Source organism: Lepisosteus oculatus, chromosome 23, assembly GCF_040954835.1.
Source record: "Lepisosteus oculatus isolate fLepOcu1 chromosome 23, fLepOcu1.hap2, whole genome shotgun sequence".
NCBI classification, from domain to species: domain Eukaryota; kingdom Metazoa; phylum Chordata; class Actinopteri; order Semionotiformes; family Lepisosteidae; genus Lepisosteus; species Lepisosteus oculatus.
Window position 1 is genome coordinate 8,447,561 of NC_090718.1, and position 25,361 is coordinate 8,472,921.

The window sequence follows — 25,361 nt, forward strand, 5'->3', positions numbered from 1 at the left end:
ATATAGATACAGTACATGTATGATTTTATAATAAAGCACATAAATATTTACAGATCACTTATGCTTGTAAGGGCAGTCTGGACAGCAGTCATCTAAATGCATAACAATTTCAGCCAACAAGGATATTATGAATGATTTATCTTGCGTTAAAAAAGCCTCATGTTTAACATTGAGTTATGCTTGTTGTGGAGGAGAATGTAAAACAATTTCAATGCTTCAAAATGAAATTTCACCATGTGTGCTGCATCGCTGCAGTGGTGGTCAGTATGAGGTTGCTCATACAGTGTGCAGCTCCAGCTCTCTCAGGATAACAGACTGCATTAACTGCCTACTCTTAGTCTCTTCAGGGCTGGCTCCTGTCATCTAGATAGTCTATCCCGTGATCTGACTTCACTTTTTTATCTGTACAGAAAGTTTTTGATTTAAAAGTTCTGAAATGCTTATTTTAACATAGGACACACGGTTCCATTAAAAATGCAATTTCATTAAGTAATTCTTTCAGAAGAGCTAAGTATAGTTTTAAAGCAAGGCTCAGGTTTTGTTAAAATGCAAGAGGGCATTTTATTATTGTTTTAAGTATTTGCGCTGCTCTATAAAAGAGTTAAAAGTGTGAAGAAAATATTTGATTGCGTGCACTCCAGGGCATGCCAAAACCTTAGGATGCATGGAAAATGAGGAGTCTGCTCAGCAGAGCTGAGTTAAATTACTGTAATAAGCAATTAGACACTGCAGTAGGTTTGACTCATTTTCCATTACCTGAATCAAAGAGTGATGCATAGCTGTTGTTTTCTGTGTGTGTCTTTTGAGATTGTTCTGATCAAAAATAAAGGTTAAGGACTCGGGGATTGTTTTTTTATCAGAATGAAGCTCAAAAAAGTATATTTAAGGTTCCTTTTTCTTCTACATCATTTTTAAATTTTACTGATACCTTCATTATGTTCTGAACTATCTGGAATTAAAATGACAACATTTTTGCTGAACTCCTTGTGAAGTTTGCGATTGGTGCTTAGAATTTCTTAGATCCTACAATGTCTGGCAAGAACCAGTAAGTAAAGTACTTTTCAGTGCAGTTAAAGATATTGTAAATGTAATATAGCCTGAGGGATTGCCTAGCTACAGTGTGCAAGGAAAAGACCAATAAAGTGCACTGAGGAAAAAGACATTCTCCAGGACAATCTAAAATGTAATCTATGAAGGCGAAAGTCTTGTGTGCAGTGTACGAAGATCTTCATGTTTTGCACTTGGATAATTGGCAATGAGGTATATACAGTATAGTGGTTTTCATTCTGAAGAACCCCAACAAACATTACATATTGGGAACCTACTGTATTTCTTTTATCATCACTGCTACTGCCTGGTACCTGAGAGACACAAAGCATGGATTATGCACCAGACGCCCCACTACACTACAGATCAGGTAGAAAAATGTAAGGATTTGGTTCACAGATTGACTTATCTGGGTTCTTTAGGTAGGTCTGATTATATAAACCCAAAGTGGAATTTGCTGTTAATTCATCTAATATATTAAGCAATACCAGACAACATTTTGAACAATTCCAGACAATGACCATTTCCTCAGGACCTTGGTTTAACATTTCATCCAAAAAACCTCTTACACTACAGTGTCTCATGAAATACATCATTATGCTACTTTTCTAAAAACTAAATTTGACACTACTAAGTTTTAGTATTTAAGAAGTCTGCAGACACTATTTGGCGATGTCATTTGATGTTTACGGTTCTTAAAAAATAAAGATGTGGGCTGACAGAGGGAGAAAGTGTTTGTTATTAGCATACAATTGTAGTTGCTGCACGAATCTGTCTTCCTTTTACAGTACCTCCTCTGTGCACACAAAGAATATTCTATGAATCATTTCTTGGGAGTAAGGTGGGCAATCGGTGGTGTACCCTGAATGTAGCAAGATATCAATGTGTCCTTCTTAATTCAAGTCAAGTCCAGTAAAAGCCAGTCCTGAACGCCACTGATAAATACTCCAGTTTGTCAATATTCAATGGAATGGGTCAGGCTGAAGGTCAGAGGTGTAAAAGCAGCAACATTCACAGGAGACATGCCTTTGAAGCCCTGACAAACCACGACGATAAGCTGTCAACAGCTGCTTCAGATGGTGGATCTTCAGACAGACCTGGCCCCTGTTCAACTAGTTTCAACCGTGGCAGAACTGGAAAGGTCACTGTAATCACCCTTAACAACTATTGAAGTGATTAGGGTACAAAATCAAGCAGACAAATTAAGTTTTAATGACAAGTGCTTTTACAGAATGAGCCCCTTTGAACTGTATTCAATAGCAGAAACAAGTGCACCATTCTGCTTCTCATTTAGACTCTAGATGTGCAATCAGAGGTTATGTGGTATGGAAATCAAATCATTAGGCCTTTTAACCCAGCACTTATAGAAACACATTTTCTTAGCGTTAAAAACAATAAACAACTTGAAATCCCTGTGACCTGCCAGCCTTGACAAAAAAAAAAACATTTTCTGAGGCAGAGCAGAGTTATTAAATATCGAGTAACTTTAAGGAGAAAGCCCTTTGCATGTCATGTAATTTGTATATTTTGTTTTTTTAAACAAAACCATGATTTATAATTCCTATCACAACAGATGCGTTCAAGCTGTTGTGTTTCATTACATTTCACAAGGTACTGACAGTATTGCATTGACCTCTTTCATGTGGATATCGCTGTTCCTGTCCCATTTGACTTTTAGAATCTGTTAAATTGTGTTTATCCCAGCACAGTATAGCCAACATGAGAACAAATTCATCACCCCAGGGAGCAGGTGACATTAATTATGTGTGTCTCTGTTTCAGTTCTAAACACATTGACACATTTGACACTGTCGAATTGCCAACCCGTTTTGAGTATTAAGATGGCAGTGCAGCTCCCTCTACAATCAAATGTATCTGGTGTGTTTCAAACACAGTTCAAATGTGAGAATGCCCTTCAAATGGTTGGAATGGCACGCAAATAACATATTTTAGAAATCAAGATGGCGAAGAGAAGCTGAGTTTATTGGGCGGAGCGGTGGCACTGTGGCTAAGGATCTGTGCTGGTGGCTTGCTCAATTGAGGTCGCTGGCTCAAATCCCATGGCTGGCAGAGGAATCCTACTCCATTGGGCCCCTGAGCAAGGCCCTTAAACCCAACTGCTCTAGGGGTGCTGTACAATTGCTGACCCTGTGCTCTGACTCCAAGCTGGGGTATGTGAAAAGATGAATTCCTAATGCAAGAAATTGTATATAGCCAATAAATTGATCTTATCTTAGAGGGCAGTTGACATTGATTGAAGGTGGTACAGTGCCATGACAGTTAGTGCTGTTACTTCCCAGCTCTTATTCTGCAGGTTCGAATCTGACTTGGAGTGCCTTATGTGTGAAGCCTGCATGTTTAACCCCGTGACTGTGGGGGCTTCTGTGGGTCTTTTAGCATCCTCCCACAGTCCAAAGACTATTAATTGGCCTCTTTAAATTGCCCCATAGATGCTTATGTGGTTGCGAGGGTGTGTGTGTGTCCCACCCTGGATATATCCTCCCTTGTGTCCACTGACTGCCAGGTTAGGTTCCAGTTCACCGCAAACTTGTATTGGACTACTGTACATGCTATTTTAAACTTAGATCAAATTAACTGTACCATGTAATCTCTTTGGTCTTATTTTAACAATATGAAATTTTGGAACTTGTAAGTTCACTCTTCCATCCTCTCGTTACCAGAAACCTGCATCTTCCCAATAAGTACTGTTAAAACACACCTAGAACATCTGGGCACCAGGAGAAGCTACACTTCAGTATATTCTTCCCATTTCTTTTTATTATCTTGTAGTGAAGTTCTGGTTGTATTTTGAAATAAGCCAATTTTTGCGTGAGTGTGGAACATGTGGCCTGTCCCTCTTCTTCATTTCTGAAAAATAATTAGTAATAATAAAGAATTAAACAGTGTTATTTTATACTTTCCCTTAAAATCTAATTTTTCTTAAAATGCCCTTTGAGTTAAGCACTGTATTTCAGTGTGTGATTCATGAAGCTAATGAAGCTTTCAACGAATTCTCTGACAGAGTGCGAGAGAGGTGTGGATCCATCTTCGTATGAAGTATGACTACCATCCCACAAAGCATCCTTTAAAGTTATCTGCACTTCACCTCCCTAAACTGAAAGGAAAACCTCAGTTCAAAACATATTAACAAAATCATCATCATTTAATCAAGGTCTCGCAAAGTCCACCTCCAGAGAATGACCTATGGTGCCAAACTTAATACTTGAGGATTTTGCGGAGAGCCACTTAAAATGCCAGGTCCGTCAATCCACATCTGTGAGGCATTTTATAGCACTTCAGAAAAAATATGTACATCTAGTGAGATTACACCACTACTGTTTTTTTTTTTTTTTTAGGGGCTGCTTTTCAGAATCATATTCAGCTTTATAATTATTAGTTGCAATCAGAGACAGAAATCTAGTCCTTCTGTTCCCATGACAACTTTGGTAAAACAGCGACCAAGCTGATGAACACTCCAGATGCAGGGCCCTTTCCTTCACAGAGGGAAACTCTTAACATCCTGGAAAATCGGGCTTGCTTTTACCCAGAACTGTTGCTGTTCTTTGTTTTCCGTTTTATTTTGTACAGTAAATAATTGTGAGCTTGACTGAGATATACACTGCACATTATAAACCGTAATCATTTTGTGCAGAACCCCTAAATACTCTGCCCATGTAGCCTTTGCAATTCGGCTTTCAGTCTACCTTTGCCTTTCCTGTCTTTGTATTCAGATATGCAGCCCATCTCATTCAGTAAAACTACATTCTCTCGAGACTGCAGTGAAGAGTGAGGAGCAACTCAAAGCAGAGTAGTAGATGTTACATGTCATTAACTCTACCAGCTGGTGGTTGGTTCAAAAAGGCATTCACTGGAAAAGGCTTCCTTATATATATATACACACACACAGAATATACGTCTTCCTGCCTCTTCTGAGAGCTGCTGCCTTCAGCTGTCCTTGTCAGACTCGCTTTTACCGGAGGTCTTCTTCTTGGTCATTTCTGATGTCTTGGGATCCTATCGGTGACATTTTTGTTCTTACATCATGTCTGGGTCTATTGTCATTTTAATAAGTAGGTACAAGAATGTATGTTAATGTTACTGCAGGGAGAACCTTTTTTTTTTGGTTCTTCCTCTTATTTCTAGCATACTTTTTTTTTCCTTGCCCATATTTAGGAGAGGGATTAATGGAGGATGAATGAAGTGAGTTGTGGCGACAGGGGAGCGTGCTCAGGCTGGCTCTGTAATCCACTGAGAGTGAGCTTGCTCAGCTGCGAGTACAGGGAGGAAATGGGGGCTGCTCTCTAACTCTTCACTAGCAGAGGAAATAGCTCATGTTCAGGCCCAATCCGTGAAATTGCAAATGACTTCTGAACACTTGTTAGTTACATTTATTTATAATTCTGGTTTGATGATTAACTGACACAAATATGTCTCTGAAGTGTCTTCGCTGGCAGCTGTCAGAGGGCTTTACTGCAGCATGATTTTCAACTAATTTTTCCTCTTAAAAAAAAAATCAAGATCTTGTTTCGATCAGGAACATTTCTGTGTTCACAGCTCGAGCGGTGTTGAAAAGCCATCTATGATGTGACAGAGGGAGTTTGAATGGATGCATAAGATGAACAGTTCAGTTATTTCTCATGTCAATCAATAGGCCAGCAATTAAAACCATTTATAAACCACAGTGGAATATTTTATGGTTGTGTGATTTTCACGTGGGCTACTGTCCTTATAGCCTTTTTGGTGTTGGGAACATTGCTTTTGTGCATAAAGGGATTCCATTTGTCATTATTGCTCCTTCCTTAAGGAAACCATCCCAGTTTTTAATATCTGGATTGGTCCTGTGAGAACATTGTATCTCAATTTAAAGATTATGGTTAATTGGTACACATGTAATCTTATTGTAAATTAGAAGTTTTTTCCTTCTAAAAATCGTAATGAAAAATAGGTGTACAGTACCTCCTGACAGGAATCTGAAACAAAGTACAACAAGAATTTGGTTTAGAACTAAACACGTGGACTCATGAGAAATTACATAAATAATTATCAGTTTGCAGAATGCATGATTTAGGATGTTGGTATGAATTGACTGAAGTAACAGATGCCTCGAAAGCATGAAACGGTCACTGATACCTCAAACCATGTGCGAGTACCTGCCCCGTGATGCATACAGTACCTGAAATCTACAAGGCCTCCACCAACACAGACATCTCACAAGGTCTTGTGGGAGAGCTGTCCAATGAGGGTTCAGACCCAGCAACAGGTCCATAGTGGTTTGCGATTCAATAGGTTACCGTTGATCATTAGGGGCCAGTTTGTCCCACATGTTTTCAACCAGGTCCATACTGGGCGATTATGATGGTCAATCCAGCTCTTAAACTTTGTGTGAATGAAAGAATGTAACCCAGGATGTGGGAAGACAAACATGGTCAGTTTTGCAAACAAAATATCTAACTGCGTCATCCCATTTATGCCATTACTGGATGGAAGACTGGTAAAGCTACAGTCAATAAATCCAGCCTTCTAACTATAGTTAGCTTTCTTTCCTACATTATAGAGCAACCATGTACACCATTAAAAAAAAAAAATTCCACAGTCATCAGAAATTTTTAAACCCTAAATTAAAATTCAGCCATTCATTCTTCATTTTGGATTCTGAGTAAGTTCCTTGAATGCAAGATTGACATCCGGAGTTAACCAGAAGCTAAAGGCTTATTTCAGTTTACCAATGAAAACAGATGCTAGGTAATGATTGCTTGCCTCTGGGATCTGCAAGATAGCTATGTCACTGAGTATATGCACAGAACCTCTGTCAGAGTTGTTTTCCAGGCCCTAGATCTCTTCAGCATTAATCCATTGTGAATGTTAACTTACATTTTCACTTCACTAAGAGGACAAAATTTGATTCAGTCTACAGAACTGAAACTATAGCAGGAATTTCCTACTTTATAAAATATTATGCTGCTGTTTCTTGTGAAAGGGAATTTTGGAAGGTTGAGAAGCTCCAGTGTTTTGTAGGTGGTCAGGAATTAATATTCATTCAAATAGGCATTACTATACTGTGTTTAGCTTCTGCTCCTGCTGAATAAGCATCTTATGGCAAACCTGCAAAATATTTAAACAATCCATGTTATTTTTTCTCCCCAATTATCTGTCTTCATGTAAAGTGAGCTAACATTTGAGCATTACTGACATTTAAATCCTATTTAACTTCTGCTTGATCAAACTTTACAGTGCAATCAAACAGTACTTGCCCTTAGATACATGGTCCTGTATTTGGATAAACAAAAAGCTTTCAATTATATTGAATGATTAGCATGTGACATGGCTAAAACATTCAGGATTAACATTCCTTTCTTGTAATTTCAGGTTACTAGTTAATCTTACATCTTTGTGGTAAATAGGTTAATTTCTGTTAATCTTACCAGCAGAGGCACTGAAATACTGCACAGTGCAAGCTCTCCCTTTGTGCCTGTTGGTGTACTTCTCTTGCAGATACAATACTAAACTAAAAGACAATACAATTCTTTGGATAGTTGTTACCATTGGTTCTTTATATTTTAAAGAATTAACATTTTGCAGGCACAAACCAAATTAAACATCCACCCATTTATCTAGCTAGGAGTGAAACTCCTTGCTTGATGGCATAACAGCAGTCTCTTACCTGGGATTTGAACCCACAACCTCAAGGTTACAAGCACAGGAGAACTGATCCCCACTGGTGCCCCAAGTGCAGCTTTTATACTTTTCTCAAAGACTTGTCATTTGCAACACTTTGGATCCTAATGGATCAGACAGCTGCTCCTCGTTGATCAGCTCATTTATATGATGGGGGTGTATTAAACAATACCATTGCAGCTTGTATGTAAATTGCTTCCAATTTCAGTATGAACTTCAAAATGTTGAATGTACTGTAAAAAAATTATTTGTTAAATAGACATTGACAACTGAAGCACAGGGCTGTCATCTGACAATTTTTAAAACAGTGCATTAAAATGATGAAAGGCAATGGCTTCTACAATATAAATGAGTAGACATGATGTGTTCAGTAATGAAGTAGTGTAAAAACATAAAACAGCAGACAGGCTTTCACCTTTCTGCAACTCTTTTTATTGATATAAAAGGGCCCATCTTTCATTTGTCTTTTTTATCAAAAAACATGTTTTAAAGGTAGAATATTTGCCTTTTAACATAGTTTCTGAAAGCCTGAAAAGAATTAGTCATCATAAGATGGCAGATGATTCTGGGAGAAAAACAGGGAAAGGTTTACAAAAAAAAGCAAAATTTCATGTACCTCCAGAGACATATTCTTTAATAATCATTACAGTAAGATTATCACATTCTTAAAAGGTAGGTCTAAAGCTTCTTTTTTGAAGGATTTTACTTCAAGCAGTTGTTATTTCCAAGCAACATCAGATAATGGACAAATCATTGCTCTGAATTAATATTATAATGGCTTGATTAATTTTTCATGTCTTTTTTTTAACTACTGCCAAATCCAGAATTTCAATCATGTATAGGTTAACTCTATGAATTTGTTAAAAACAGCCAGGGCATTCTGGGAGCTGACTCATCTATTAGTCTTTGCAGTGTATTCTGTCATAGAAATTGAAGTTGAAATAAGAAAGATCTTGAAATATGTTTCTGACCCCTAATTATGGTTACTTCTTGTTGTTTAATTCAACTTTTCATTTCTAATAACTCAAAAGGTACATCACTGTGGAAAACTGATTTCTGCCATGTTGGTCTTCATTACTATTTCAGTCCCCCGAGTGCTTTCAGCTTTGTCTCTGGAAGACAGAAGATTGATATCTTTTTCCTTCCGGAATTTGTCAAGAGCACAATATATAATCTACCTTCTAAGTGTGTACGATCAAGCCCTCCTTTTAAGACCACTATTCATCACTTAATAAAGGCGTTTAACTCTGAAATGTAAGCTGCACAGTGTCTTTGTGGTGCAACCCATAAACTATAAAAATGTGATTGGAATAATAAAGCTACAAAAGACATAGACTGGTGAGAGTCCGCTTTGATGGGACCAACTGCACAAGGTTATAAAGTCTTGTGATGGTCTCAGGGGAGAGTCTAACTGTAGCCATGCATACAATTTCTTTGAACTTCACAGGGGTAAACACAATGAAGTTGTAATGAGAATGGGAATGAGAGTGGGGGAAAGATGCACCACGAGCTGCTCAATATGTACCCCATCCAGCCTGAATGAGAGGCTTTTAGCAGCTGTCAGGGACTTGCAGTGCCATTGTTTTATACAAACTCCATTGCAGAGTGATACACAGAATTTTCTGAAGACTGTCATTTCCTCCGGGTGTTTTGTTTATGTGCTATAGGCACAAAGTCTGCTGTCACATTAGCAGGTTAACCGAACCCGGGACCATCAGGAATGCAGGAATGTTTTTTTGCCTGCAAAAATTCTCACTTCTGGGGAAATTCTGTCTGGCAGCACAAGACGCAATGTCTCATATTTACAGGTTTTTTTCCCTTTGCTATTGACATGTATGTGTGTGATACCACAGGACAGGTACCATTTTTTTAAAAACATAAAAAATATATATTTTGAGGTTATCGGAAGTCTTGATAACTTGACAAGACTAGAATAAACAAAGTTTTGCACTTCTACAGTACTACTATCTTAATGCATGCCTAATATACATATCGTATCTGTAATAAGGCTTTGAAGTATGTTTGATGTAAGGATTTGTTTGAAGTTTGTATGCAGTTATGTTTCAAGGTGGTGAATTATACAGCTATTATCATTCTCATGTTTAACAGCTGATTTTTGTTAAATACAGAGTGTAACACCCTATCAGCAAACATACAGTAACTACACATGATTTCCTTAGGAATTAAAGGAATGTGCAAGCTTGTATGTAATATATTGTTTGTTAAGGATTTTAATCCACTAAAAGCTCAAGATTATTGTAGCTACAGGTATATACAAGTTTTCTCTTACTTTTTTATGTTATAGAATGCAAACACCATAATAACAACAACAAAAGCTCCACCCCGGGAGAAGATAATGACTTACAAACCCTAAGCTCTTTGACAGGGTGTTATTTCTTATAGTATGAGTGGTCCTTTGAAGATTTAAAAGGCAAATACATCCCTGCTTTGGGATGTTAACCTGCACATAAATTAAATGCATATTTTATGTGTGTGTAGCGTAAGTGAATAATGCTCTTGCCTGCAATACTACTGACATTTAGAATATGTCCGTCATTTTTTTTTTGTAGAATCTCTTTTGTGAAAAGGGAGCAGCAAAAATAATAGCTGTGCACTGTCAATAGCACAATTGTTTGACATTTCATCGTGGGTGGTTTATTTCTTTTGTTAGGTGTTTTAATGAGAGCAAGAGGGTGAAGGTGAATTCAAGGAATGCTTGCAAAGTTATAATTACCACTGCTGTATTCTGCTAAGAATCTCTGCATTCTGAAACACTGAACTTTGTTCTGGAAACTGATGTCAGAAAACATTTTTGAACAAACATCTTTCTACTCCTTTCCAGAAACATGGTCCCTGGTATTTTTATTAATCTCCATTTTGACATTTTTATTATCCTTCTTAGGTGGCAGCATACAGTATAGTTTGCCTGCGTTAATTGCCAAAGCGTCTTTGGTGAATTGAGGTTTCATACTGTATTAATAAAACTGAACAATTGAAGTGAATCCTCTAAATGTGTGATGGTGAGACTGGGGTCAATGCTAACCCAGTACAAACAAATTGCTACCCTTGCACTGGAGACCTACAAAACTCAGAATCTAGGCACGTTTCATATATGCTTTATGCAGACTTCAAAGTACTGTATGAAACAAAATTCTAGCTCAAAACAAGAATTTCAAGGATAAGGCTTTATTTAAATGAAGCTGCATAATGGCTTCATAATGCCTTCATAATGTGTGCGTAAGCAATCATGACATTTGTCTAAGCATTGTTTCTACTGCTTGATATGATGCATTCGTTCAATGTCACTTGATCCACACACATTATGTCATTGGCTCGTGTCCCTATAAAACATCCTGCATGTGATTGTAATGTCTTGTATAGCATTTATGACGGGATTATACAGCCACTCTGCAGCAACTTTTAAATGAAGTGTTGCCATTTCACATCAAAGGATGTGGCCTGGTATTGGTAAGTGTGTGTTGATAAGAAACCCAGCTGTGCTTTTGCAGTGTTATTTGGATTTTATTTAAATTGATGATTCAAAAATGTTTATATGCATACATCGTTTTAAAATCGAGCAGAAGTGCCCGGTTTGCAAAAATTTAATTATTCTGGGGCTAAATAACAAAGAATACACATTGTCTAAAGGACGTACTAAATGCATTTTGTTCTAATGGTTCTAATGAACTCCTAATGAAGTGCCTTTTCATCTGCAAAGTACTGGGCCAAGGTACAAGCTCAATTTTCACATTCCAGAAATGTTTTTATAAGTTGCTTATCATTTCTATTTGAAGCTCATCCCTGCATACTGCTGTACATAATAATAAGGCTAGCCAGGGGGACCTCAGCTGCGTGGAGTTCTTCAGAAATAAGTAAGGCTTCTAACAAGTGACAGCTGGTGATTTAAGAGCACATTTGCCTTTTCTCAACTTTTTTTTTCTCCATAAACCGAATACTTTTCAGTACCACTCAGGTACAATACGTTGCTAGATGAAGTAAAGATATCCTAATACCCAAACTGTAATGTACTGGCTTCTGCTGTGAAAAGTCCCAGAAATCATATGGTTCTGATGGTTATGTAATTTGGACCAACATGAACTGGAACAGCATGTTTTATTTTGCGCGAGTTTCAATACTGTTTCTTCCAGGGCACCTACTGTCAAGAACTGGCCTTTGATCAAACTGAGCCCCGTTTTTTAAAAGCTTGCTAATGAGCGAGTATTTACACGCGGGTTGCAACTTGCGGACACACGCGCACAAACTGCCTTCCAACATTCCCTACACTTGAATGTGCATACCTCTTGAAATATAATCACTTTTGTGGCCAGAGTAACTAGAGGTTCCTAGCCTGTTCGTGGTACAGCAGTATCTGGTGGGAATTTGCAACAAGAAAAGGACCTTGTTTTCTATTTATTTAAAAACAGGGGTGAAATAATTGCCGTTGTCTGAAGGCTGTCAGCTCCTTAGCATGTGTGTAGGTAAGATGCTTCCGGTAGATGCAGCTTAATACCCTTCAAAACTGACAAGCTGAGGGGCACCCCCAAGGCACCGCTGACAGCCTCAAAACCTCCTGAAAACTGGAGGCAGGAGTGACTGAGCAAGATGGCAGTGCAACGGCTCTCCCTCCCGCAGTAAATTGGTAGAAACAGAGAAATCATCTCTCCTTTTCTTTCCAGGAGGAAGATGTTCTCGGTGTGCTCTTTAATTTAGAGCCGTGTCATCGTCTCTGTCAAAACTGTCAATTACCTCAACATCGATTAGACACTTTGCCAACTTGCCTCCCAAATCATGCCATTAAAAAGCCATTTTGCCCCAGGCTACAGCAAGCCTTGTGTTTGCTCTAGAGACCATGCTTCACTTTGCTGATTGGGAATGCTAATATACACCCAGATCGTAGGAGTTCAAGCTTGAGGTACTGAAGCACCTCTATTCTTTCATCATGTTTAATGCTTTTTTATTAAAAAGAAAATGCTTTTTTTTCTTGTTTGGATTCAACATTCATTCAATCCTTTGGCCTCCTGGGTAGAAAATTATTGGAACTCCACAATGTCTCACTGGTAAGGGCAGTCGTGACTAGAATACAACTGCTTTTCTGACAAATGAGCTGAACATTATATTGTGTTCTAACCACAATTACTTCATTGAACAGAAAGTTAAGTCAGTGCAGGACAATTGTTTTTTTTTTGCTGAATATTGACAAACAGTTTAAGTGATCTGATGTGTTTGTGGGAAATTGTGATGAACCTATCAGGAGAACAGAGGCAGAACATCAGCATCAAAAATCACTTTCACGTCAAACTAAACATTGTCTGAATGTCTAAATCAGCCAATTTAGTTGCTTTCTACAATGGAGAAAATATTGGTTAGTGATTTATGTCAATAAATCACTGAACTCATTCTTCATTCAAAATGGACTTAAATGAGAGTCTTTCTTTATGATTTGAAGAGGGGATAGTACCCCAGGTGACCTATTGATTAGTTGACTCACCAGCTGACAATTTACATTTCTATCATCTGGTCAATGTATCAATCAGAGTCCCAGAGGTAAAGATCCACATAAACAATAACATTGTGACAAAAGATATATAGTGCTTAAAAAAAAACAAAGCACTTTGGGCAACAGAAAATATTTTAAACCAGTTAATAAGTTACACAGTCAGGACAAAATAATGTTCAAGTATGGCCAGATCTGCTTTTTTCAGAGCCTTTAAATAAAATTATTTTGTCAAAACAATATTATCAGATTCGTACACATGGTGATTTGCCATTAAAAGACAAATGCAGAATAAATAATCAAATATTTATTTGCATGTGTATTACTTGAAAGCAAAGTGAAAGCCAAGTTGAAATATATAACAAGTATACATTTTCCTTTAATCAATTTCTTCATCTGCTTTGCAAACAAAGCTGAAATTACAGTATGTACAGCAACATTTTTTGGGGTTTTCAGTTCAGTGAAAAAATGCCCATTAAAGTAAGCAAAAACAAGGCTCACAAGTTCTCATTAATGACCGATGTTTCCTTGTACATAATCGTTTCAGCCAGATGGCTAAGGCATTAATAAATGAGTTTGAATTGAGTCTGCAGATTAGTAATTGGTTTCTTGTTGGGAGTGTGTAAAGCATCTGTAAAACATTTTTCAGCTTGTTTAGATCCCATTTATCCACAAATAAAAATATTGAATCACCGAACTTTTAGGAAACTGAATGATGTTTAACAATACAGAGTAGCAGGTGTTCTTTGCAGGTGGGGGAATAAGCTTTGTGCCATAGATACTGCAGCCTGTGCGTGTTGCGTTTGATGTTGAGAGGATATAATATAGCGATGATACACAAGCTGACAGACTTTGAGCTACTGCTGGAACTCTGATACCAACCTTAGAGAGCTGAAGAACACATGCACACATTTTCTGAAATGTATATAGCTAGTTCATCTATGATTCTGCAATAGAAAGAACGGGGTCCATTAGCTGTAACAGCCAACTTTGTCAGATTGCCTGCTTGCTAATATAGCTCCACCTTGTGAGAGAAAAGTTTGCTTCTTGAAGTGAGTGAATTGTGATTTAAAATACTAGAAGTCACTTGTCAAGAAGAATACACTTGGCACTGTTGTAGCATTCAAATTCAATTCCCCCCTTTTCTTATCTAGTATCTCAGAGTAAAAAACACAGTAAAGGCTAAAGAATAGTATTAGAATTTGAGTACTATAAGTACAACTTGAAATTGTCATCTTCAGTTCAATTCTGGGGTGAATAATTGATGAGTAGTAGGAACTTTGTAGGAGCTTTGTATGGAAAACTCCCATGATATGGATAAAAAAAAAATGATTCCTTCAAAACTTACCAAAGGCTCAATTTAGCAGGGACCAAATATACCAGATTTCTTTTACTAGGTCACTTAGACTTATACAGTCCCTAAATGGGAGTATGTAACTCTGAAACCCAGGTCTGGCTAACAGACTATTGTAAGCAATTTACTGTACTTCTGTGTATAAAAGTAAGGCAGCAAACAGAGTTGGGGTGGGGGTGGGAACAGTATGACATTTTACTTGTTGCAAGATCCCCTTTCTGTGTCACCGCTTGTTGCCCTACCACATGCTAAGTTAGAAATGATTAAATAAACGAATCTTAGCAGAAATTTAATTACCCATTCTCCCTGATATCCCGCTCTTTTTGAAACAATGCCTCCTTTGGGGAAGCCTGAATGTGGCCCGACACGAGAATGTGGAGGAGCTCTCATTACACTGCCATCATAGACCCTGCTCTCCACTCCGAGCGAGAGGTTGACAATTCCTGAAGGACGCAGAGAAACCGACCAGCTGCTTCAGATTTGTTACAGCTCATCTCACAGTGAAATAACATTAGTCCTTTTTTTAATGCAGTGCTCACCTAGAGATAGACAATGTGGGTAGAAACATAACGGCAGAAAAGAAAATGCCAATCACAGTTTTCCGTAATAGTTCAGCTACAAATGGTAATTTCACTGTGTCTACAGCCAGGTCCATGGACCCTCCCGAATTAATCTTTTCATTCCATGTGCCAAAAACCAAGCCATTTTATTGTTTTCTGCCAAAACAAAGTTTCGACACAGCGGTGTCTTTTATCAGGGCAGGAGACACAAATAGAATGTCTTAATTAAATAATTCAATCATCACAGTGTAACACATCACATCAGAGTTTCAGAGTAACCACAATCAGTTAATGGCTTTACATCTCAATTCAGCCTCTTAAAAAAAGGCTTTCAAAAACTTTGCCAATGGAATATCAAGTGATATCTTATTATCTTGCTCCACAACTAAGACAAATTAACAAGCTGAAAAATTGTGGACCCATAAACAGCTCTTACTTTCTGTGTATGAGTTAGAAAATTTTATCTCTTCCAAATTCTGTTTATTTCTAGTAAGCAGTAGTACCATTTCACATAGTCAGCTTTTTTCCCCATTGATGCATGTTCTCATAACAGAATGGAAAAGGATCACTTTAAAGCACCACAATCAATAAACTCTATTGTATTTTAAACTTTTCAGCACATGGAGTGCGAGGTTAAGCATCTGAGATACACAGAAAGCTTATAAATGGAAATGGCATTAGGAAATAAAGCCTAGATAAATCTATAAGAGCAGAAATCCTTGTGTACTGCACAAAATAGTAAAATGTACTGAGTGCCTCTGAAGCCTTACAAACAGAAAAAGAGGTGTGAAAAGACAGATGGAGCTCAGATCCTTTCAAGACAGCAAGACTGAGGACAGGCTGTGTTGAACGGTGCAAAGCCACTGTGCTAAGTGCAGTTCTCTTACACCAGGACTGTCTGGGAAGTAACTTGTGAGTGGATAATAATAGCAGTTCATCCAGTAAAAAGGTGACTTTGGAGATCTTGGATTCTGATACTCAGGAAAAGCACTTATGTTGATTGGAGACTTGAAATATTATGCCCAATTTCATAGACCGCTTATAAAGTGTATCCACCTTCATTCTTCCTTGGAGGGTTCCTGGTTTCACTGGGCACTCCTGGCTTTAGACTTCATTTATTTTAGGTTAACCAGCCTTCCAGTTCCTGATATTAAAAGCTCACAATGCTGTTGTTTAACTTTCATTTTTGGTCTTCACACTGCATTTCCACTTCAGTGGGAAATAGGTTGCCTTTCATTCATTAAGAACCATTCCCAAACATGCGTTCGTCCTATTACATTCATAATTTATGGCAAGCCCCAGTTCTAAAGCGTGCTTTGCAATGCATTAACTTCACGGCTTTTCTAAAAGCTGTCCATTAGCAGGCTTCTGTAATTGCATTCTTCATTGTTGTGTTGGAGAAAAGGACCAAATCACGTAGTAATGGTGCTTGATTTCACTTACAGTGCTCTGAAGGTCATACCACTACCGCCTCACTGATAGGGCATCCTTTTGTAATTTTAGCAAACTGCAGCTGCAGTAAACCAGGATGGCTGTCTGCGACACAATTGTGATTTACACAGTGCACACAGTCGTCTTGATGTGTCCAAGCATAAAACCTATTTTTGTAAAGAACAAGCCCCTTCTCAGAATATGCTTCCTCTTATCAATTATACATTCCATACTTACTGTATTTGAGAAAGGGGCTATTTGCAATTTTAAATGAGTTCAAATTTCCCATTCTCCTTATAAAGCCATTTTCCAAAAATTAATAATTTAGTCAGAATGGTCAATTTTATGGGCTAGAACAAGAGGATTTTAAATAGAAATTGTAAAACAAAAGAGAAAAAAAAACATAATAATGATTATAGATATGGAGGCTTGGAATGAATATTAATTGGCTCTTGCCATTTCAGAACACTGATGGTAGTGTAATCATTTAAAAAGACTTCTAATTCTGTCTTGTGCATGTATAAAGTAAAAGCTGGCAGCCACAGATAACTGTTTTGCCCCTTATTAAGGTTCATTAGCATGACGTGCCTAACTTTGAACAGTGGAACGGATGTACTGTATGTGTATCTTGCAAGGAGAAACGGCCAGGTTTATGGTGTGTTTTAAGAGCGTGCAGTCACTCTTTATTTCATTTTTATAATGTAGAACAACTGCAACTGACTTACAAGACCTTCCCTGTAAAATACTGTTCTGTGTACGTCGCAGTGTCTACAAATAAAAGTGAAAGAGAAAAGGGAGTTTTTTTTTTCATTGTGCACTAGGTTTCAAAAAGTTAAAACCCATTTATTTCAGGATGTTTTGGACAAAAGTCTTTTTTGAAAAGAATGTGCCACATTACACTGCTTTCTAAACAGCATGAGAAGAGGGTTTTATCCAAAGCGGCCTGAAAGGAAATCGTTTAAACCTTGTGTACAACATTTTTTTTATAGATAGATAGGTATATAATCTCCTTCAGGGAGCTAAAGCCATATGCAAATGATAAAAAGACCTTTCCAATATAATTTCTGTGCATTCTACAGTATATTCTTGATTAGATTTCTTTCTCTCCTCATACCACAAGCTGTTATTGAATTACTGATATTGTCTGTTCCACCCATGTCTGTGGTGCAGCTCTTCTAGCTACTGTAGGTTCTTGTCCAGTATTCCCAGCGGAAAACACTTCAATTGTTAGGAACAATTCAAAGCCATGTTTTATTATACAGAAACTATTTTAATTTTACCTAATGAAACAGGGCCATCTACAATTTCTTCTTGACCATGGTTCGCTCCCACTTTTTTAATATTTTCACGATCATCCAAAGATATTTTTGGTGTTTTTCTTTGGATTATAAGAAGATGTGCAGGAAAGGGAAAGGTTTCCTGATTTAAAACTGACACCGTGCTATCACTATGAATTTTTCATTTGTCTTTGCTTTATATTATATACAGTGTACACACCTGTACGTGTTGAACATATATAAAACATAAATGAGAAACAAAGGTGTAAAAAAACATCAGTCTCTTCAGTCCTTTCACCTGCTCAGACTGAGTGGAAGTCAGAATTTGTTATATCAACTGAGTGAAAGAGTGAAAGCTAAGAGCTGTCACCAGTACATTGAGACTGTATGAGAAGAAACAAAAAAGGCAACACTTCAACCTTTTTGAGTGCGGTACATGCACGGCCACTCGAGAAAACCTGAGCGTGTTTCCTCCACTTAAATTTGAATCTGAATGCTACAAATGTGCCAGATTCATTTTTCTTGCCAAGGAGCTTCCAGCTTAAAATCATAATTCATTAACTTCTCAGAACAGTCCAAAAGCAGAATCTGACACAATTCCCTCATTATTATCTTAGAATAACTCAATCAGGTACAGTACATAGTCATGTTTTGGCTGTGTTAGTGGGTAAGGAAGGCTGAGGTTCTGAATCGTGTGGTCTTTTCTGGAAATGAGTGGTGACAAAGAAGTCAATTTAATAAATTGTGAATTTTGGAATTGCTAAATAGTCTTTGGTTTAACCTTAAAATGTAGAACACACTTTCAGTTTTTTTAACATAAAAAATGAAAAAAACTACTGCTCATTAGTGTATTGGTCACTACATGGTTATGAGTCTGTGACTAAATGGCATCTGTGCTATTACACAGTAGCTGAGGTGCAGTTATGCTATTTTTCTCTAACAATATTTATAATTGTAACATACTTCAATATTTCTCAAATTAAAAAAAGTTAAATGCATTATGTTTTAAGGATATTTTAGTATAATTAACAATTTTTATGGATCTCTTCAGCACTTTTGATAACGATTAGATCCGACCCAAATGTATTAGCTTTGATGTTGTAAGAAAGTATTTTAATCACAGGCGTTCAGTGTTAGGACTTGGAATGGAACAAGAAGTAGAGGTGTTAAGGTTGGAATGTGTCTGAAGGATGTAGTCTAGAGTAGGACACTCAGTTAAGACTCTGGGGACCCCAGTTGATCCTCAAACACTGCCCGAAGGGTCCCTAGAACAAATGGGAAATGTTTTGCCTCCACTGTCCGCTGTGACAGTGCTTAAGGAGATTGGCTGCTAAAACATAATTTTTTACCTCATTTTTGTATTATTCTTCATACATTTCGATTTGATTTTTTAAGTGGAGAAACAGGAAGGAGACTTGGAGACTCTCTCTCTTCAGAGAACGTGTTAGGGCAGTGAAGATTATAGATCTCTCCAAGCCCATTGTTTCCCATTCCACCTCTGATGGCTATGACCACTCTAATCTCTCCGTATGTGTTCTCAAAGACGGTTTTCCAAACTCATACATCAGAACAACTACAGAAACCAAAATTATCCTGCAGCTAGGATCACACCTTCCCCCTTCTCTTAACGACAGACTTTTTCCTAAATTTTCTCCATTCATTGGAGGTTTCATTTCACACCTCTCCACACCTATTCTGACTTCACACCTCTTGATTGGCCTCTCTGTCTGTCCCCTGCTCCCGCCCCTTACCCCTCCTCTCTCCCAGCCTTTGTTCTCCCGCTACATTACCGTTGCCTACTGTCCTGTCTTCCTCACAGCTGAAGAAGGCTCCACGGCCAAAACGTTGTGTTTTCTTTCTTCTTTTTTTCAGCATGGAATAAACCTATTACTTGTTCTTTTGCATACTATATATATATATTTTATAAGAATACACTTGTCATTTTGCAATAAGACGTCAATCGCTGTTTTGTGAAGCATAGTCACCCCTTGGCTAGCTCCTGCCTCCTTCTGTGGGCTAACTATCTGAAAGGCTAGATCTACTGTACCGCGTTCCTTTTTATGTGAACTTTCTTTCCCATCCAACTTCTTTTGCTGCTGTATGTTCACTTCAGTTTTTGGTTCTGTCACTTTATCTCAACAAGCTTGACAGCATCTCAGGTATTGCTTTCATGCAAGGACAGTTCCTCTTTGACAAGAGTCTCGGAAACATCTATTTCATCTCCTTTCTTAACAATTAGCACTACAATGCTTTTCAGTGCTGTGATGCCTCAGTACCTGCTGATAGAATGGCATGTCTGTAGGTCTGTGTTCCTGGATGAACAAAGTTTAGATTAATAATAAATGTCAGACTACATGTTTTAGGATCATAGCAAAGCAGTTTTTGATGTTAAGAATTCAGAAGGTAAAATTCTGCCTTTGCAAATGATTTCCTGGATTGTCGGCCTGTTTATCAGAAACAGATGATTGATTAATTGATTGATTGATTTTGATAAGTGCAAGTTCTTTAGACTTCCTTGAGTGAAGTTTCAAAGGAATATTAATTAAATCACTATGCCACCCAGCCCATCTATCTTTTTAGTTACCAATATGAAATTGAACTTAATGAATATGTATAATGCATAGACATTGTTACCCCTTTCAAAAGCTGCAGTCCAAAAACCCTGTCTTTTCATCTACCCTCAGTTACATCTGATAACAGATGGAGAAGATGATTTTAATTCAATGCAACACATGTGAAAGCTCATGGCCCCAATCTCAGTAATGATTCAACCATACAGACGTGCCGAGTTGCTTTGGGACATTGTACAGTGCATTCAGAGTAAGCACCCTAATGCTGAATACTTCATGTCGCTGTAAGTTCTAATACCACTGTGGAGCGCTAGACACAGAAATGTGTTCTTTCTTTCTTTCTTTTCAGGGCAAGAACACAGAAAGAGCATTGGTTAACTCTGAGGATATGAAAGCCTGGCACCTCTGCAAACAAATCATTTTATTATAAAAATATAATCTGTGGCATTGCCAAATCTAATAGTAACGTTTTTTTCAGTCTATGCAGACAAAGAAAAAAAAACTATAGTGTCAACTACATTATATGGTCACCACCATTCTGGTCTCCAATTATTTTTAAAAAATCAGTCTCAGACTACTACCAAACTAACACCCCCTAGCTGACTCTAGCTGAGTTAACTCTCCTTAGCTGATTTTTTCTTCTCTGAGATACTTTGTATACCTGTTAACATTTCAAAACAGGATTCCAAAGTGAAAACAACATAAGAATTGTTTTTTGGATCATATACGACCAAGATAAGAGAGGAGGGGTTAAAAGCAACAAATCCTCCCAAAGGACTGGATTAAAAAGCCTGATTTGTTGTGTCTTTCATTTCCCTGTTGAATTGACACTACTTCTGGATGCTCCTTGTCACAATCTGAATGAAAGAGAAACAGTGGATTGATGTAGGGGAAATCTGTGCTTCTTAAACAAAACATGAAAAGAACAGAGGAGCTACAAAGCATTGTTAACTTGATTTGATCATTCATTCTTTGGTCCACATGGGATTTCCTGCCTTAAACTTCTCCTTCCTTTTCTTCTTACATGTACAATATTTTTTCATTTTATACAGATGTACCTGTTTCAGTTGTTTTCTTCCTTTTGCTTTGAAGCCTTTTTTTTTGGATTTCTGGTATGGGATTTAAATAAGAGCAATGTATAAAATTTGTACCATCTTGGTTTTTTTTTCCTGCATTGCTCATAAAAGCAAATTTCTACTACTGAGAAGCAAACTGTTGCCTGTTTCTTATTTCCATTTTAGTCTATCACTTGAATTAAAGACAGAATATACAATAAAATTGTCAGTACTATTCAGTTTTCATGCCTTTGCCTGAGTACTGAAGTCTTGAGCTTTTATTATGTCTCAAAGAAAGCACATTTCTTTTGTGACTATCAAATACCCTCAAAGATCTTTACTTAGGGCAAGAGAGTTGAAAGCATTCTCAGTAGAAAATGTGAGACAGTGGATGAGTTTATGGTTTATTTATTTGACTGACAGAGTTGCATCCCTAGAAAGGTCTAAAGTAAATGAGAGTTGTAATAATTTGAAATATTAAATTTTGTGAACACACATAAGTTTATTAGATTACTTTAGTGATCTAGCCAGTTATTTAATGATAGTGATGTTGACTGAAACATTCAGCACGACAGCCCTAAATTATCAAAATGAATCCATCAGTTCTCATATAATGTTCTTATATACTTACATAATTACCTAATACATTGTATCATAAGACCTGTTTTACCTACAGTATATGATAGAGGATAGGCCACTTGTTTTTTCTTGCTCACACTGAAGAAGGCTCCAGAACTGAAACATTGTGTTTCCTTTTTTCTCTTTTCAGCATAGAATAAACCTTTATTTGTTTTTTCTACGTTTGTCTAAAAGGTGTGTTTCCTAAGATGTAAGAAGGTCAAAGCCAGGATTCCATTTAAAAAAGATAAACTGAAAATCACACAGGAAATTGAATTTTCCTTTTATGAAAAAATCCTTTAGCATTTCTGAGTATATAACAATATCTCTGTAGTTTTATTTTTTATCTGTAAACAGCATTTTGATATTTTGAAAAATTAGTACAATAAAATTTAGTAATCTGAATTGTTGTCTTTTCCTTTTTCAATAAGGCTGATTTTATGACAACATAGATCTGAGCCTAAATAATGAATGCACAGTGCTATGAATGTGTTTCAATAGAATAGCTCTCCTTTCCTAAACAGATCTGTGAAACAGGTTCTTATTATATAAGCAGGAACTAAATGTAATCAAAATAATAAAAGAAATGTAATAGCCATCAATACAATTATTTAGAATGACACGAAAGTTATAGGGTCATCATATATGTTTCGCAATAAGATGTGGCTTTTTTCTGTTTTTGTAGCAACGAGCTACCAAAATAAAATCAGAGAGAAAAAAAACAGGAACCAGAAACCCATCTAGTTAACATTAATTTAATTTGACAAAGAAAAGCAACAGTGAGGTGACGGCTCTGTGCTTATTAAATTTTCACCTTAATTTACAAGAAGCCAGGGAGCTGTATATTTCCCCTTTAGGTAAGAAGGAAATTTTAATTCCTTTCCTTGTGAGCCAGGGAGATGACACAGCCCAAGCTGCCCTGAAGGAAAAGAGACCATCATTTAAAGCGGTTCAAATAAAACACGCTGCAAACACAGAGATTACACAACATTAAAGAAAGGCACCCAGGAGGGTCAGAAGACAAGACTTCCAAGTAAAAAGGGGGAGATTACAGAAGGTGGCAGAGCTACAAAGTCAAATTGAATCTCCTCTGAGTGCCAATTAAGACAGATACTTGGTGCATGGGCAAAGATGCCTTTTTGTGAGAACTACAGGTGTTGAACTAAGATAATACTCCACAAGACATATTAAAGAAGAAAGAAAAAAAAAGTCTTGACTTTTTAATACCATCGCAGTTAAAGGAGCACACCAGACCATTTCAGACTCAAGATACTAACTGGAATCATGTTTTTTTGTAAAGTAACTTTTAGACTAAGGATAAAAAGGACATGATTTCTCACCTCGTCTATAAATCTTTAAATCTGTTTCAGTTCGTGAAAGTAGCAGAGAAAAATACGCATACAGAATATATTACCTTGCAATTCATTAAGAATTTTCATTGGATCCATTATTTAAGATTTTTTAAGATTTACCCGTGCTTGGTAAAGACGAATGAAACAAAATGTATGTAATCCCTCTGCATACTTCAAGTTTTACAGTTTTTGTTTGCATATATTGTACTTGTTTTATTTTCCCTGGTTCATAAACTGTAAGAGAAACTTACCTGCAGATACAAACTGTTGAGTATCATGTGACCTATTGTTAATTTCTGCTAAAGTTAATTCTAACAGTAGTTTTTATACTATTCCTTTAAGCACAGATAACAGTGAAAGACAAATTATTCTTCTCCTGTGACAAGACTTAAACTGAAATGAAGATTTTTTCTCTTAATATTATTAAAGAAGGTCATTTGTGCAGCTACTAATACTCTATGTTCATGGTGAAGCTGTGAAAAGTGTAGAAGGGTCTCACTTATTTGTTCAGGAAGTTTGCTTTGATTTACTAAGGGGTTAAAGTTTCATGAAGTTTCTCGCGCATTTCAGAATAGGTTGGTTTCATTTATGCCTTGTTGTAATTCGACACGTCTAACATCAAGACAATGCAGTGCTGATTCTTCTTTTAATTCTAGTAATACAAGGCTGTCATTGTGGCCAAATAAGCTGAATTAGATTAGACTTCAAAAGGATGTGCCTTTCTTTTTCTTCTTTTTCCCCCCCGCTATTAAAGCTTCGGAAAGAGCTCTCAAAGCCATCAGAATGATTAAAAAAACACTAGCAGAGCCAACACCTCACCTTTCACATCCAGAATGACAAGATGAAAATTGGAATCATCTACTTTATACCCATCACAGGGTCGGCATTAAATGAAGAGCTGTTTTATGTTCATGTGTGTCTTTTAGGACTATTAACCTTCCAACCAGAAACATGGGGTGAGCATAAGAAGTGTGAATTTACCAACTTAATGAGTGGATTTTCGCTTTTTGGCAACATGAAACATCACATCTCTTTGACATTTACTCAAACTACTAATGAATGCGATCATGGTTGAATCTTTCATCAACAGCATGTAGAAAACAGGATTTTCCCTGTGGCCCTTTGGTTTTGTGGCATGAAATAATGAGAAAAAAATCTATTTACAAGAAAACCCCTATAAAACTGGTCCACTTGGAAAACTCTCTGTAGCGAATTATAAGATTTGATATTCGGGAAAACACAGGGACTATATTTGAAAGGAACTTGCTAATGTATTTATCATTTCAAGAGTATATTGAGAAAAGGGTATTGAGCAAAGAAATGTATAATGTGGTGTAAATGTTTTAATGAATTATTTCCTGAAAACTTTTTTTTATCGTATCAAACTGTGATAATCTGTTACAAAAAAAAAAAACACTTATCACCAGCAACAGCAACAAAACACGCATTAAAAATACATGCTTTGTGGCACCACCAAGTTCCACACAATAAAGTGCTCTGATGCTTCAAAGCTCATTTCTTCTCTGGGCTGACAGTCAGAAAGATGAGCTTCACGCTGCCATGGGCAAGTATATTACCTGCATCAGAAAGTTCACTCATCCAAAAATCAGCCTAATGCTATTCTGACTTCTTAATTCTTTCTGAGATAAGATGCAAGTGTGAGTTAATGTTAATTTAAATTGAAGTTGTTTTTTTTTTATTAAATTCATGTTAAAGGGAGCAGTAAATGGGACTGCTTCACTTGCATTTCTTATTAGAACTGAAAGCTCCCTTCTTTGAAATCATCAACAGGCTGTCTTCACTGCCCAGAGTGTCAGTTTTATAGCTGTTAATTGAGAGAAATAATGGCAGGAGAGGAAGACAGGTTTTAGATTGTCTCACTGCATGCTAGATTAGCCTAAAACAGAATACGCTGGTCAACTGGTCTTC

At 37.0% G+C, this 25,361-nt stretch overlaps 2 long non-coding RNA genes across 2 annotated transcripts in view; one reads left to right on the top strand and one right to left on the bottom strand.

Annotated features, from left to right (window-relative positions):
* Nucleotides 1–25,361, top strand: part of LOC107075676 (uncharacterized) — a 46,059-nt gene that overhangs the window by 1,233 nt on the left and 19,465 nt on the right. The window lies entirely within an intron of this gene.
* Nucleotides 4,964–6,600, bottom strand: LOC107075684 (uncharacterized). Its single transcript, XR_001477198.2, has 3 exons — nt 6,220–6,600; nt 6,003–6,016; nt 4,964–5,060 (listed from the first exon to the last, which is right to left on the bottom strand). It is a non-coding gene; the product is annotated as an uncharacterized lncRNA (long non-coding RNA).